Here is a 16,068-nt window from a genome sequence, read left to right as displayed (position 1 = left end):
AGACTCCAAATTCCAGCGTTAGGCAGATCCCATTGAAAAGATAGGATACGCAATTGGCGTAAGGGGATCTGCGGTAGCCTGGAATCGCGGTAGGGAAGTGAGCGTTAGACCCTTTCCTGCCTGACTCTAAATACCAGCGGTCGGCCAAAAGCAGCGTTAGGACCCCTTAACGCTGCTTTTGACGGCTAACACAGAACTCTAAATCTAGCCGTCTGTTTGCACATGTGCAGTTAAGAGAGACCAGGGAAGCCTGCCCTTATCTCTTTCTTTAAAGGGACAGTCAACACCAAAATTGGTATTGTTTAAAAAAAGATAGACAACACCTTTACTACCCATTCCTCAGCTTTGCACAACCAACATTGTTATATTAATATAATTTATAACATTTAAACCTCTAAAGTTCTGCCTGTTTCTAAGCCACTACAGACAGCCTCTTATCACAAGCTTTTTTAAAAGTGAAAGTGAAACAAGCATCATTTGTAGGTGTATTTTACAGCAAAAGGCAGCAAAAGAAATAATGAATGTATATTGCAATAATGTTTCACTTGCAATAATGACACATTTTATGCTTTGTTTAAATGTCAAGTTTAATGGTCCTTTAAGCAGTTTGAAAGGGACGTTGTACATGTCTGTTTAGTGTGGCGTCCCAGTTTATATCCTGATAACAGGTACTTAACACGTGAAAAGGTCTTTCCATGAACAATTCTAGTGAAATCATGTTTGCGGCTGTGAGCTTTTAATGCACATATCCATTTAGCATTGTGATCACTTGGAGAAAGTGCTGACCAATTTGTCAGGAAAGCAAAAAGCCATTTCAGGATGAAATAGCTAATAGATTGTGATCTATTCCCATGTTACTTAATCGCCACTTGTAACATGAGTCCAATGAGCAAGATACTAGCTCCGCTTGTAACCTAGCCCTCTCAAAACTGTCATTTTGTTAACAAAATTTTTGCATGGTTTTGCAAATCAAGATCAGACTTATGATACACTACATGAAAAGCCTCTTGAGTATTTTTATCTTATATCTTTTGCAGTGGCCAGTTTGAGTCAATGGTAAAAATGCTTCAGCTCTATGCTAAGCAAGTACTGTGTAGTCTGTAGTAGGAAGGCAAACTTTAGCACAATTAAAGGGATTTCTCCCTTTTAATGTATTCCCAATGATCTATGTTACCTATTGGATTTTTTTAAATTGTTTACATATATACCTTTATTTTGTCATTTGAAATAGCTGATTTTGTCTGTTAAAACCACAACCTATGGTGAAAATATGAATACTTTTGTAATCTCTAATGAAGAGCTATGTAAACATGAATCTGCTGCACCCCAGTGTGTAGTGGGAGTGTCAGATACAAAATTGTTCATTTCCATTTGCTCTCTCCCAATGATATTTTAGCGCTATTTTATAAAGGGATCTATATTGTGATTGAGATTGCCTGTGAAATTTTATAAAGGGTTGAAATCAGTGTTTTAGGCATTTTAGTACACTTCTCTGGGGTGAGACAATGTTTTCCCCACACTGGTGTAATTTTAAAGCAGTATTGCCATCTGCATCAAAGTTGTAATGCAAATTATCCCTTTAAACAGTATTCAATGGCAATACAATTTACACGTGTCATCAGAAACTCAACCTCTTTGATTACAATACAATAGTGAAATTAGTACATTAATAATAAACCTATATGAGCTGGAGGATTGTGGGTATATTTTACTTTTGTTTTTAGTTTCTTATATGTATGTATTATACTGTAAAATGCTATATTTTGGGCCAGATTATAAATGGAGCACTATTTAACGCTCCTGCTCGACCGTTAACTGCACTAGAAGTAAGCTTTTTGTGCTTGTCGAATTGCGCTCGTATTACAAATTAAAAGTATACTGTTTTCGTTTGCGTTCTAACCCGACACACTTTAAAAGCCGAACTGCGCAATGATAACCTATTCCCCCATTGAAGTCAAAGGAGAAAAGAAAGTGGAAAAAACACCCTACTCGAGTGCAAACCCAATCGCATATTTTAAAGTGCACCAAACCGACTTGAAAATATGAATCAAAACGCAGACACATGTAGCGCTGCTTTCTACAAAGTGAGCGATTGAAAATGTAGATTGTGTGCCACTAATTTGCACAATTAAATAAACAGAGATATGTGTGCATATGGCAAAATAAAATACACCAAAAGGTAAAGTTATCAAATATTACAATATAAAGGAAACAATCAACATAAAACCATATAGAATGTATAACGATAAAGAGTACCATTCGTAAATTAAAGGGACACTGAACCCAAATTTTTTCTTTCATGATTCAGATAGAGCATGCAATTTTAAGCAACTTTCTAATTTACTCCTATTATCAATTTTTCTTTGTTCTCTTGCTATCTTTTAAAAAAAAAAAAAAAAAAAAGACATCTAAGCTTTTTTTTTGGTTTAGTACTCTGGACAGCACTTTTTTTATTGGTGGATGAATTTATCCACCAATCAGCAAGAACAACCCAGGTTGTTCACCAAAAATGGGCCGGCATCTAAACTTACATTCTTGCATTTCAAATAAAGATACCAAGATAATAAATAAAATTTGAGTAAACTAGAAAGTTGCTTAAAATTTCATACTCTATCTGAATCACGAGAGAAAAAAATTTGGGTTCAGTGTCCCTTTAAGTAAATGTTACTTCAAACGTAGGTAAATTAAGGATCCTCTCCTCCTCGGGTAGGATAAAAACCCTGCAGACCATCAGGAGTGAGTAAAATAAATCCCGATACTGTTGGATCCCAATGCTTGTGCTGCTCCTCCTAGCGAATGTTCCAAGTGCATTCAAAACGAAAACTGCAAAATATTAAACAAGAAGAGCAAAACAAAGTATCTAAGTGTTGTATAAAAGCTTTTTAATTGTAGCCCTTAGCAGATCGGCAGATACTTACAAAATTAAAATCACCAGAGTGAAATAAAACATAAGTGTCATCCGTGTACAATCAGTGGCTGCACGTCTCCTTACCTTTCAGTATTTCACGTGCCTCCAGTATTTCACGTGCTGTCTCTAGATAGGACAGTTCATAACTCCGGTCTGTCTGATGGGATTTAGTGGTCCCTTTTCTTCTGTTATGTGTGATCAGTCCACGGGTCATCATTACTTCTGGGATATAACTCCTCCCCAACAGGAAATGCAAGAGGATTCACCCAGCAGAGCTGCATATAGCTCCTCCCCTCTACGTCACTCCCAGTCATTCTCTTGCACCCAACGACTAGATAGGATGTGTGAGAGGACTATGGTGATTATACTTAGTTTTTATAACTTCAATCAAAAGTTTGTTATTTTACAATAGCACCGGAGCGTGTTATTGCCTCTCTGGCAGAGTTTGAAGAAGAATCTACCAGAGTTTTTACTATGATTTTAACCGGAGTAGTTAAGATCATATTGCTGTTTCTCGGCCATCTGAGGGAGGTAAAAGCTTCAGATCAGGGGACAGCGGGCAGATGAATCTGCATTGAGGTATGTAGCAGTTTTTATTTTCTGAATGGAATTGATGAGAAAATCCTGCCATACCGTTATAATGACATGTATGTATACTCTACACTTCAGTATTCTGGGGATGGTATTTCACTGGAATTACTCTGTTAAAAGTACATTAAACCTTTGAATAGGTATTTATTATGTTAAACGTTTTTGCTGGAATGTAGAATCGTTTGCATTTTCTGAGGTACTGAGTGAATAAATGTTTGGGCATTATTTTTCCACTTGGCAGTTGCTTGTTTTAAATTGTGACAGTTTCGTTTCTCTCTCACTGCTGTGTGTGAGGGGGAGGGGCCGTTTTTTGGCGCTCTTTGCTACGCATCAAAAATTTCCAGTCAGTTACTCTTGTATTTCCTGCATGATCCGGTTCATCTCTAACAGAACTCAGGGGTCTTCAAACTTCTTTGGAGGGAGGTAGATTCTCTCAGCAGAGCTGTGAGACTTATATATTGACTGTGATTAAAAAACGTTGCTCTGTAATTTTTATGTTTCAAATTTAATTATTGTTACTTTACTAAGGGGAACAAACCTTTGCTAAAAGTTGTGTTGTTTTTAAGGATTGATGCTATAACTGTTTTTCAGTTCATTATTTCAACTGTCATTTAATCGTTTAGTGCTTCTTTGAGGCACAGTACGTTTTTGTTAAATAAGATTGTAACCAAGTTGCAAGTTTATTGCTAGTGTGTTAAACATGTCTGATTCAGAGGAAGATACCTGTGTCATTTGTTCCAATGCCAAGGTGGAGCCCAATAGAAATGTATGTACTAACTGTATTGATGCTACTTTAAATAAAAGCCAATCTGTACAAATTGAACAAATTTCACCAAACAGCGAGGGGAGAGTTATGCCGACTAACTCGCCTCACGTGTCAGTACCTGCATCTCCCGCCCGGGAGGTGCGTGATATTGTGGCGCCTAGTACATCTGGGCGGCCATTACAGATAACATTACAAGATATGGCTACTGTTATGACTGAAGTTTTGGCTAAATTACCAGAACTAAGAGGCAAGCGTGATCACTCTGGGGTGAGAACAGAGTGCGCTGATAATACTAGGGCCATGTCTGATACTGCGTCACAGCTTGCAGAGCATGAGGACGGAGAGCTTCATTCTGTGGGTGACGGTTCTGATCCAAACAGATTGGATTCAGATATTTCAAATTTTAAATTTAAATTGGAGAACCTCAGTGTATTACTAGGGGAGGTTTTAGCGGCTCTTAATGATTGTAACACTGTTGCAATACCAGAGAAATTGTGTAGGTTGGATAAATACTTTGCGGTACCGGCGAGTACTGACGTTTTTCCTATACCTAAGAGACTAACTGAAATTGTTACTAAGGAGTGGGATAGACCCGGTGTGCCGTTCTCACCCCCTCCAATATTTAGAAAGATGTTTCCAATAGACGCCACCACACGGGACTTATGGCAAACGGTCCCTAAGGTGGAGGGAGCAGTTTCTACTTTAGCTAAGCGTACCACTATCCCGGTGGAGGATAGCTGTGCTTTTTCAGATCCAATGGATAAAAAATTAGAGGGTTACCTTAAGAAAATGTTTGTTCAACAAGGTTTTATATTGCAACCCCTTGCATGCATCGCGCCGATTACGGCTGCGGCAGCATTTTGGATTGAGTCTCTGGAAGAGAACCTTAGTTCAGCTACGCTGGACGACATTACGGACAGGCTTAGAGTCCTTAAACTAGCTAATTCATTCATTTCGGAGGCCGTAGTACATTTAACCAAACTTACGGCTAAGAACTCAGGATTCGCCATTCAGGCACGTAGGGCGCTGTGGCTAAAATCCTGGTCAGCTGATGTAACTTCTAAGTCCAAATTACTTAATATACCTTTCAAGGGGCAAACTTTATTTGGGCCCGGTTTGAAAGAAATTATCGCTGACATTACAGGAGGTAAGGGCCACGCCCTGCCTCAAGACAAAGCCAAGGCTAAGGCTAGACAGTCTAATTTTCGTCCCTTTCGGAATTTCAAAGCAGGAGCAGCACCAACTTCCACTGCACCAAAACAGGAAGGAGCTGTTGCTCGTTACAGACAAGGCTGGAAACCTAACCAGTCCTGGAACAAGGGCAAGCAGACCAGGAAACCTGCTGCTGCCCCAAAGACAGCATGAACCGAGGGCCCCCGATCCGGGACCGGATCTAGTGGGGGGCAGACTCTCTCTCTTCGCCCAGGCTTGGGCAAGAGATATTCAGGATCCCTGGGCGCTAGAGATCATATCTCAGGGATACCTCCTAGACTTCAAATTCTCTCCCCCAAGAGGGAGATTTCATCTGTCAAGGTTGTCAACAAACCAGATAAAGAAAGAAGCGTTTCTACGCTGTGTACAAGATCTGTTATTAATGGGAGTGATCCATCCGGTTCCGCGGTCGGAACAAGGACAAGGGTTTTACTCAAACCTGTTTGTGGTTCCCAAAAAAGAGGGAACTTTCAGGCCAATCTTGGATTTAAAGATCCTAAACAAATTCCTAAGAGTTCCATCGTTCAAAATGGAAACTATTCGGACAATCTTACCCATGATCCAAAAGGGTCAGTACATGACCACAGTGGACTTAAAGGATGCTTACCTTCACATACCGATTCACAAAGATCATTACCGGTATCTAAGGTTTGCCTTCTTAGACAGGCATTACCAGTTTGTAGCTCTTCCATTCGGATTGGCTACGGCTCCAAGAATCTTCACAAAGGTTCTGGGTGCCCTTCTGGCGGTACTAAGACCGCGAGGAATTTCGGTAGCTCCGTACCTAGACGACATTCTGATACAAGCTTCAAGCTTTCAAACTGCCAAGTCTCATACAGAGTTAGTTCTGGCATTTCTAAGGTCGCATGGATGGAAAGTGAACGAAAAGAAAAGTTCTCTCTTTCCTCTCACAAGAGTTCCATTCTTGGGGACTCTTATAGATTCTGTAGAAATGAAGATTTATCTGACAGAAGACAGATTAACAAAGCTTCTAAATGCATGCCGTGTCCTTCATTCCATTCAACTCCCGTCAGTAGCTCAATGCATGGAGGTGATCGGCTTAATGGTAGCAGCAATGGACATAGTACCCTTTGCACGTCTACATCTCAGACCGCTGCAATTGTGCATGCTGAGTCAGTGGAATGGGGATTACTCAGACTTGTCCCCTACTCTGAATCTGGATCAAGAGACCAGAAACTCTCTTCTATGGTGGCTTTCTCGGCCACATCTGTCCAGGGGGATGCCATTCAGCAGGCCGGACTGGACAATTGTAACAACAGACGCCAGCCTACTAGGTTGGGGCGCTGTCTGGAATTCTCTGAAGGCTCAGGGACAATGGAATCAGGAGGAAAGTCTCCTGCCAATAAACATTCTGGAATTGAGAGCAGTTCTCAATGCCCTTCTGGCTTGGCCCCAGTTAAAAACTCGGGGGTTCATCAGGTTTCAGTCGGACAACATCACGACTGTAGCTTACATCAACCATCAAGGAGGGACAAGAAGCTCCCTAGCAATGATGGAAGTATCAAACATAATTCGCTGGGCAGAGTCTCACTCTTGCCACCTGTCAGCAATCCACATCCCGGGAGTGGAGAACTGGGAGGCGGATTTCTTGAGTCGCCAGACTTTTCATCCGGGGGAGTGGGAACTTCATCCGGAGGTCTTTGCCCAAATACTTCGACGTTGGGGCAAACCAGAGATAGATCTCATGGCGTCTCGCCAGAACGCCAAACTTCCTCGCTACGGGTCCAGATCCAGGGATCCGGGAGCGGTTCTGATAGATGCTTTGACAGCACCTTGGAACTTCGGGATGGCTTATGTGTTTCCACCCTTCCCGCTGCTTCCTCGATTGATTGCCAAAATCAAACAGGAGAGAGCATCAGTGATTCTAATAGCGCCTGCATGGCCACGCAGGACTTGGTATGCAGATCTAGTGGACATGTCATCCTGTCCGCCTTGGTCTCTACCTCTAAGACAGGACCTTCTGATACAGGGTCCATTCAAACATCAAAATCTAACTTCTCTGAAGCTGACTGCTTGGAAATTGAACGCTTGATTTTATCAAAACGTGGTTTTTCTGAGTCGGTTATTGATACCCTGATACAGGCTAGGAAGCCTGTTACCAGAAGGATTTACCACAAGATATGGCGTAAATACCTATACTGGTGCGAATCCAAAGGTTACTCCTGGAGTAAGGTTAGGATTCCTAGGATATTGTCCTTTCTACAAGAAGGTTTAGAAAAGGGTTTATCGGCTAGCTCATTAAAGGGACAGATCTCAGCTCTGTCCATCTTGTTACACAGGCGTCTGTCAGAAAATCCAGACGTCCAGGCCTTTTGTCAGGCTTTAGCTAGGATCAAGCCTGTGTTTAAAACTGTTGCTCCGCCATGGAGTTTAAACCTTGTTCTTAACGTTCTACAAGGAGTTCCGTTTGAACCCCTTCATTCCATTGATATAAAGTTGTTATCTTGGAAAGTGTTATTTTTAATGGCTATTTCTTCGGCTCGGAGAGTCTCTGAGTTATCAGCTTTACATTGTGATTCTCCTTATTTGATTTTTCATTCAGATAAGGTAGTTCTGCGTACAAAACCTGGGTTCTTACCTAAGGTAGTCACTAACAGGAACATCAATCGAGATCGTGGTGCCTTCCCTGTGCCCGAATCCTTCTTCAAAGAAGGAACGTCTTCTACACAATCTGGATGTAGTTCGTGCCCTCAAGTTCTACTTGCAGGCAACTAAGGATTTTCGACAAACGTCTTCCCTGTTTGTCGTGTACTCTGGTCAGAGGAGAGGTCATAAGGCTTCGGCTACCTCTCTCTCCTTCTGGCTTCGTAGCATAATTCGTTTAGCCTATGAGACTGCTGGACAGCAGCCTCCTGAAAGAATTACAGCTCATTCTACTAGAGCTGTGGCTTCCACTTGGGCCTTTAAGAATGAGGCCTCTGTTGAACAGATTTGCAAGGCTGCAACTTGGTCTTCGCTTCATACTTTTTCCAAATTTTACAAATTTGACACTTTTGCTTCTTCGGAGGCTATTTTTGGGAGAAAGGTTCTTCAGGCAGTGGTTCCTTCTGTATAATGAGCCTGCCTATCCCTCCCGTCATCCGTGTACTTTTGCTTTGGTATTGGTATCCCAGAAGTAATGATGACCCGTGGACTGATCACACATAACAGAAGAAAACATAATTTATGCTTACCTGATAAATTCCTTTCTTCTGTTGTGTGATCAGTCCACGGCCCGCCCTGTTTTTTAAGGCAGGTAAATATCTTTTAAATTATACTCCAGTCACCACTTCACCCTTGGTTTCTCCTTTCTCGTTGATTCTTGGTCGAATGACTGGGAGTGACGTAGAGGGGAGGAGCTATATGCAGCTCTGCTGGGTGAATCCTCTTGCATTTCCTGTTGGGGAGGAGTTATATCCCAGAAGTAATGATGACCCGTGGACTGATCACACAACAGAAGAAAGGAATTTATCAGGTAAGCATAAATTATGTTTTCGGAGAGCTTTAGATCATTGAGCCCACAGTCAGATGAAAGATGAGACAGCTTATTTTCTCTTCTACAGCTAGTTAGGGACAGATATATAAATTATAAGGTTGCAGGTTTAGAATTTCAGATCCTACAGGATCCACTCCAGCCTCTCTGGGGACAGTAAGAAGCTCAAATTTCTTAAGTATTCACACCCCACTGTAAAAGGACTTTAAACACGACTTGCAAGGAAGCATGCAAGTTTATATATATATATATTTTTGCAGAAGGTGAAGAGTCACACTTTTCTTAAAGAGCTGGTGAGCCAGAGTCAATAAAAGTTTGCAACTACAAGGCATCAGCTGAAACAGAAAAGGAAACGTTTTGTGTAAAGAGCTGAATAAACAAAGAGGAAATCTTTCTGCAAGGGGCATTGAAGGAAGCAGATCTACATGTGGGGAGGAGCTAATGACTAGAGAGCCAACTACTTGACAATCTATGTGGCACTTACCTCATTTTGATTGAGGTTGTTTTTTGTAAGTAGGAAGTTCATCTATCCATATTGGTCATTTTGGGCACACCAACTTACCTGGAGCTTGTCTTTTAGAAGAATTTCTTTCACGTGGGAACTTTTTTAGATTGTTTCTTTGACTTTTATCACTGGACTTGTTGTTGCAACAACTTTTATGCATATATACACCTATATACACACATTTTAAGAGTTTATTAGATACTATTTTATTGCATTATATCATTTTATTGAATTGTATTGCTGATGTAAACTGAATAACTTTCAGTTATGAGCCCAGTTCTTGCGCCTACAGCCAATCTTTACATTATATATATATATTATAAAGGCATCCTTAGACATGTACAGTATTAAGCAACAATTGCTTGCTAGGTATTTGGATATTTTATTATCCTCTATGACCCATTTTTGGAAGAATTGAACTATCTAACTATCTTTTATATTATTTTTGGTGCTATTACTATGTAGTATTGAGAATTTTTTTCAATATAATGACAAGGAGAAAGATTCATTTGTGGATATTGCTTATATTGCCATAAATTGAGACTATCTTTATAAGTGTTTACTGCAGTAGCGTTAAGGAGGTGTCACAAGAGAAAACACGGTACAACAGCAGTGCTTGGATTTCTATTTTAATATGTTTTTTTAACAGAAATACTTGAAATTCCTATTCTTCACTTAGAATTTTTTTATATATATATATATATATATATATATATATATATATATATATATATATATATATATATATATATATACAGTGGGGCAAAAAGGTATTTAGTCAGCCACCAATTGTACAAGTTCTCCCACTTAAGAAGATGAGAGAGGCCTGTAATTTTCATCATAGGTATACCTCAACTATGAGAGACAAAATGTGGAAACAAATCCAGACAATCACATTGTCTGATTTGGAAATAATTTATTTGCATATTATGGTGGAAAATAAGTAATTGGTCACCTACAAACAAGCAAGATTTCTGGCTCTCACAGACCTGTATCTTCTTCTTTAAGAGGCTCCTCTGTCCTCCACTCATTACCTGTATTACTGGCACCTGTTTTAACTTGTTATCAGTATAAAAGAATCCTGTCAACAACCTCAAACAGTTACACTCCAAACTCCACTATGGTGAAGACCAAAGAGCTGTTGAAGGACACCAGAAACAAAATTGTAGACTGGGCTGGGAAGACTGAATCTGCAATAGGCAAGCAGCTTGGTGTGAAGAAATCAACTGTGGGAGCAATAATTAGAAAATGGAAGACATACAAGACCACTGATAATCTCTCTCAATCTGGGGCTCCATGCAAGATCTCACCTTGTGGGGTCAAAATGATCACAAGAACGGTGAGCAAACATCCCAGAACCACACGGTGGGACCTAGTGAATGACCTGCAGAGAGCTGGGACTAACGTAACAAAGGCTACCATCAGTAACACACTACGCGGCCAGGGACTCAGATCCTGCAGTGCTAAACGTGTCCCCCTGCTTAAGCCAGTACATGTCCGGGCCCGTCTGAAGTATGCTAGAGAGCATTTGGATGATCCAGAAGCAGATTGGGAGAATGTCATATGGTCAGATGAAACCAAAGTAGAACTGTTTGGTAGAAACACAACTCATCGTGTTTGGAGGAGAGAGAATGCTGAGTTGCAACCAAAGAACACCATACCTACTGTGAAGCATGGGGGTGGCAACATCATGCTTTTGGGCTGTTTCTCTGCAAAGGGAACAGGACGACTGATCCGTGTACATGAAAGAATGAATGGGGCCATGTATCGTGAGATTTTGAGTGCAAACCTCCTTCCATCAGCAAGGGCATTGAAGATGAAATGTGGCTGGGTCTTTCAGCATGACAATGATCCCAAACACACCGCCTGGGCAATGAAGGAGTGGCTTCATAAGAAGCATTTCAAGGTTCTGGAGTGGCCTAGCCAGTCTCCAGATCTCAACCCCATAGAAAACCTTTGGATGGAGCTGAAAGTCTGTGTTGCCCAGTGACAGCCCCACAACATCACTGCTCTAGAGGAGATCTGCATGCAGGAATGGGCCAACATACCAGCACCAGTGTGTGACAACCTTGTGAAGACTTACAGAAAACGTTTGACCTCTGTCATTGCCAACAAAGGATATATAACAAAGTATTGAGATGAACTTTTGATATTGACCAATTACTTATTTTCCACCATAATTTGCAAATAAATTCTTTCCAAATCAGACAATGTTATTGTCTGGAATTGTTTCCTGTCTCTCATAGTTGAGGTATACCTATGATGAAAATTATTAGGCCTCTCTCATCTTCTTTGGTGGGAGAACACAATTGGTGGCTGACTAAATACTTTTTTGCCCCACTGTATATATATATATATATATATATATATATATTAAATATATATATATATTAAATAATAGAAGCCTGAGTCTTTCGCTCTCGCTCTGACTTTTTACATTCAACTTGTTATTCGAGTGCTACTCTGGCAACACAATTTTTTTATCTTAGGACACCACTTGTAATCTGGGCCTTAGTCAGTGTAAAAAAACATAGTTTATGTTTACCTGATAAATTAATTTATTTCATGTTGGTGAGAGTCCGCAATTCATTACTCCTAGGAATTACTCTTCTCTACCACTAGGAGGAGGCAACGATTCCCAAACCACAAGAGCCCCATATAACTACTCCCACCTCACACATACCTGAGTCTAATGTATAGTGGGGTAAGAAAAAAGGAATAAGAGCTTTAAAAAGGAGCAGGGAAAAATGATGAACGCTAATAAGGGTGGGGTCTCATGGAATCTTATCACCATGAAAGAAATTAATTTATCAGGTAAGCATAAATTATGTTTTCTTTCATACAGTTGGTGAGAGTCCAGGATCCATTACTCCTGGGAACTAATACCCAAGCTCTGGAGTCCACGAGTAATAACATAAAGGGAGGGATTTAAAACATATTTTGTCACTGAGAAATTAAATTCACAACCCCAATAAATATATATAATATATATGTATATATTTAAATGCACTTAAAATAAATCAAACAGGCAAAAAAAAAACAAAAAAAACTGAGGCAGCTGTCTGAAGAACCTTCCTATCAAAGGCGGGTTCAGAAGAAAAAAAAACATCAAAATTGTAGAATTTTGTAAAAGTATGCAAAGAAGACCAAGTAGCTGCCTTACAAATCTGATCAACTGAAGCCTCATTCTTAAAAACCCAAGAAGTGGCAAATGACCTAGTAGAATGAGCAGTAATCAAAAGTTTCAACCAAGAACCAAAGAAACATCAGAAACTTTCTGAATCCTCCTAGGACCAGAAAAATGAACAAACTAGAAGTTTGTCTTAAGTCCTTAGTAGCATCAATGTAATATTTCAATGCCCTAACACATCCATATAATGCAAAGATCTCTCTGAAGAATTCTTAGAATTAGGACACAAAGAAGGAAAAATCTCTCTGTTAAAGTTGTCTGAAGAAACAACATTAGCTAAAAAATCAAATGAGGTCAGTAAAACAACCTTATCCTGATGAAAAATCAGATGAGGGGGGATCACAAGAAAGAGCAGATAACTCAGAAACTTTTCTAGCAGAAGAAATAGCAAAAAGTAACACTTTCCAAGCAAGTAGTTTAATATCCATCTTATGCATAGGCTCAAAAGGAGGAGCCTGCAACAACCTAAACACCAAGTTAAGATTTTATGGAGGAGAAACTGACTTGATTACAGGTTTAATATGGACCAGAGCCTGAACAAAACTATTAATATCAGGAAGATTAGCAGTCTTCCTGTGGAAAAAAGATGAAAAAGCAAAAATCTTCCCCTTCAGAGAACTGGCAGATTAGGCTTTTCAGACCTTGTGATAGATTTTCCTAGTTACAGGCTTACAAGCTCAAATCAAGGTTTCAATCACAGAATCAAAGAAACCCCATTTCCATGCCATCAAGTGCAGAGACCTGCAATCTGGATGGAAAAACAGATCTTCAGACAGAAGGTCTGACTGCAAAGACCAAGGAGGACAGCTTGACATCTGAACCAGATCTGCATACCAAATCCTGCAAGGCAATGCTGGGGCAATCAGGATTACTGATGACTTATCTAGGCTTATCTTGGAAATCCCCCTGGGCAGAAGAACCAGAGGAGGAAACATATAAGCAAGCTGAAAAAAACAATACTAATTGAGCGTTCACTAACTCTGCCTGAGGATCCCTGGACCTTGCAAAATAGCTGGGAAATTTGTTGTTCAATCTAGAGGCCATAATATCTATCTCTTGGAGACCCCAAAGATCCACAATCTGATTGAATAAATCCTGGTGAAGAGACCACCCCCTAGATGTAGAGACTGATTACTGACAAAGTCTGTCTCCCAGTTGTTCACCCCTGGAATATGAATCACAAAGACTAGACAGGAATAGGTTTGTGCCCATGAAAGAATTCAAGACACCTCCATCATTGCTGGGGATTAAAACAGGTGCCAGTAATACAGGTAATGAGTGGAGGACAGAGGAGCCTCTTAAAGAAGAAGATACAGGTCTGTGAGAACCAGAAATCTTGCTTGTTTGTAGGTGACCAATTGCTTATTTTCCACCATAATATGCAAATAAATTATTTCCAAATCAGACAATGTGATTGTCTGGATTTGTTTCCACATTTTGTCTCTCATAGTTGAGGTATACCTATGATGAAAATTACAGGCCTCTCTCATCTTCTTAAGTGGGAGAACTTGTACAATTGGTGGCTGACTAAATACCTTTTTGCCCCACTGTATATATATATATATATATATATATATATATATATGGCTACTGCTCTAACATTGTCTTTCTGGAAACAGAGATGCGACTCTCTTTTTAACAGAGGCCAAGCTTTAATATTGCACGGATTTCTAGAACATTGATTGGTAACCTCGCCTCCTGAGGATCCCAAACTCCCTGTACTCTCAGTGACCCCTAAACAGCTAACTGTCAGGGACATGAAATGCTAAATTAATCACACTTATATTAAAAAAAATACCAAAAAAATAATAAAGAGTCCAAAAGACAAAGCCAGGAGTCAAAACCAGACCTGGTATTTAGACGAGCTGGAGATCAGGAACAAGAAGGGATGTCAAACAAGCCAGATTCAACACAGAATCAGGAACACAGGAACTCACAGAGAAGTCAGAGAACTGTCTATCATTGATGTTCTCCAGTTTGGCCATAAGAGGGAGCCTGGGTGTTCACTACACCCAGGCTCCCTCTTATGGCCAAACTGGAGAACATCAATGATAGACAGTTCTCTGACTTCTCTGTGAGTTCCTGTGCAGAGTTACACACACTTCAGACAAGGAGAGAACACAGGTGAGAGAAATGGCAGCTATAACAAAAAGCTGCAAAAAACAAGCAAAGTCAGGACAAAAGGCCTATTGGGGTAATGGGCAAGGAAGACATGGAGGAGGGTGGGAGCATGAACTTCAGAGTAGGTAACCCAAGAACACTCCTCTGGACCGTAACCCCTCCAGTGAACCAAATACTGTACGTAACCTCTGGACATACAATAATTAATAATGCTGCTGACCTCATATTCCTCATGGTTGTCAATAGAAATAGGACAGGGATGAGGCAACACAGTAGTAAACCAATTGCAAACCAATGGTTTCAAGAGGGAGATGTGAAATACATTGCAGATGCTCATAGTAGGAGGAAGGTCAAGAGTGTAGGCAACCTGATTGACCATCAGAGTACTCAAAAATTCCCAATATAATGGGGAGACAGTTTATTGGAAGGCAGACAAAGGTTCAAATTGCTGGAGAACAGCCAAACCCTCTCCCCAACCTGGTAGGTAGGTGCGGTTAGAAGCCTATGGTCAGCCTTGAGCTTTTGGTGCTGCATTGACCCGACAAAGGCAATCCTGAATCTGGTAACCCATGTAAATGGAGGACCTCCAAAAATTGAAGCACGTTCCTGAGTAGTAGGGAGGTAGGCAGCTTCTTCAAGGGAATGCAATGTGACATTTTGGAAAAATGGTCAATAACCATCAGGATAACAGTATTGCTATAGGAAACAGGAAGGTTGATAATGAAGTATATGGAAAGATGTGTCCAAGGACACTCACCATTAGCATTAGGTTGGAGAAAACCCACAGGAAGACATTGAGGAGTCTTATTCTGCGCTCAGACTGAGCAGGAGGCAACATATGCAGCAACATCAGAATGAAGACCCGACCACCAGAATTGTTGAGTGACAGACCAAATCATTTGGTTCTTGCCCTGGGTGACCTGTGGCTTTAGGATAGGGATGTGTGCCATAGTTTGGTGCGAAGATTCTCAGGTACAAAGCATTTGCCACTAGGTTTCTCTGGTAATGGTTTCTGCAACCAGGATCTCCTCCCCCAAGGGAGAAGAAAAAATGGAACGTATGTTGGCCAATATATGGTCCGGAAGTATAACTGGAGTGGATACAGACTTCTCCTTGGATAGATGCGAAAATTTTCGAGAGAGGGCATTAGCCCTAATATTCTTACTACAAGGCAGGTAGGAGATCTCCATTCCTTAAGTGGCAAAATTATGGCCAGTAATTCCATGTCACCAATTCCATAATTGCATTCCGCTAGGAACAATTTCTTAGAAAAGAAACTGCA

The 16,068-nt window shown here is 40.5% G+C and overlaps 1 long non-coding RNA gene across 1 annotated transcript in view; it reads left to right on the top strand.

Moving 5' to 3' along the window:
- LOC128656248 (uncharacterized) overlaps positions 1 to 16,068 on the top strand; it is a 188,267-nt gene that overhangs the window by 50,011 nt on the left and 122,188 nt on the right. The window lies entirely within an intron of this gene.

This window comes from Bombina bombina, chromosome 4 (genome assembly GCF_027579735.1).
Source record: "Bombina bombina isolate aBomBom1 chromosome 4, aBomBom1.pri, whole genome shotgun sequence".
NCBI lineage: Eukaryota > Metazoa > Chordata > Amphibia > Anura > Bombinatoridae > Bombina > Bombina bombina.
Note: the sequence above shows the minus strand (reverse complement) of the source record. Positions and strands in the feature narration are given on the sequence as shown.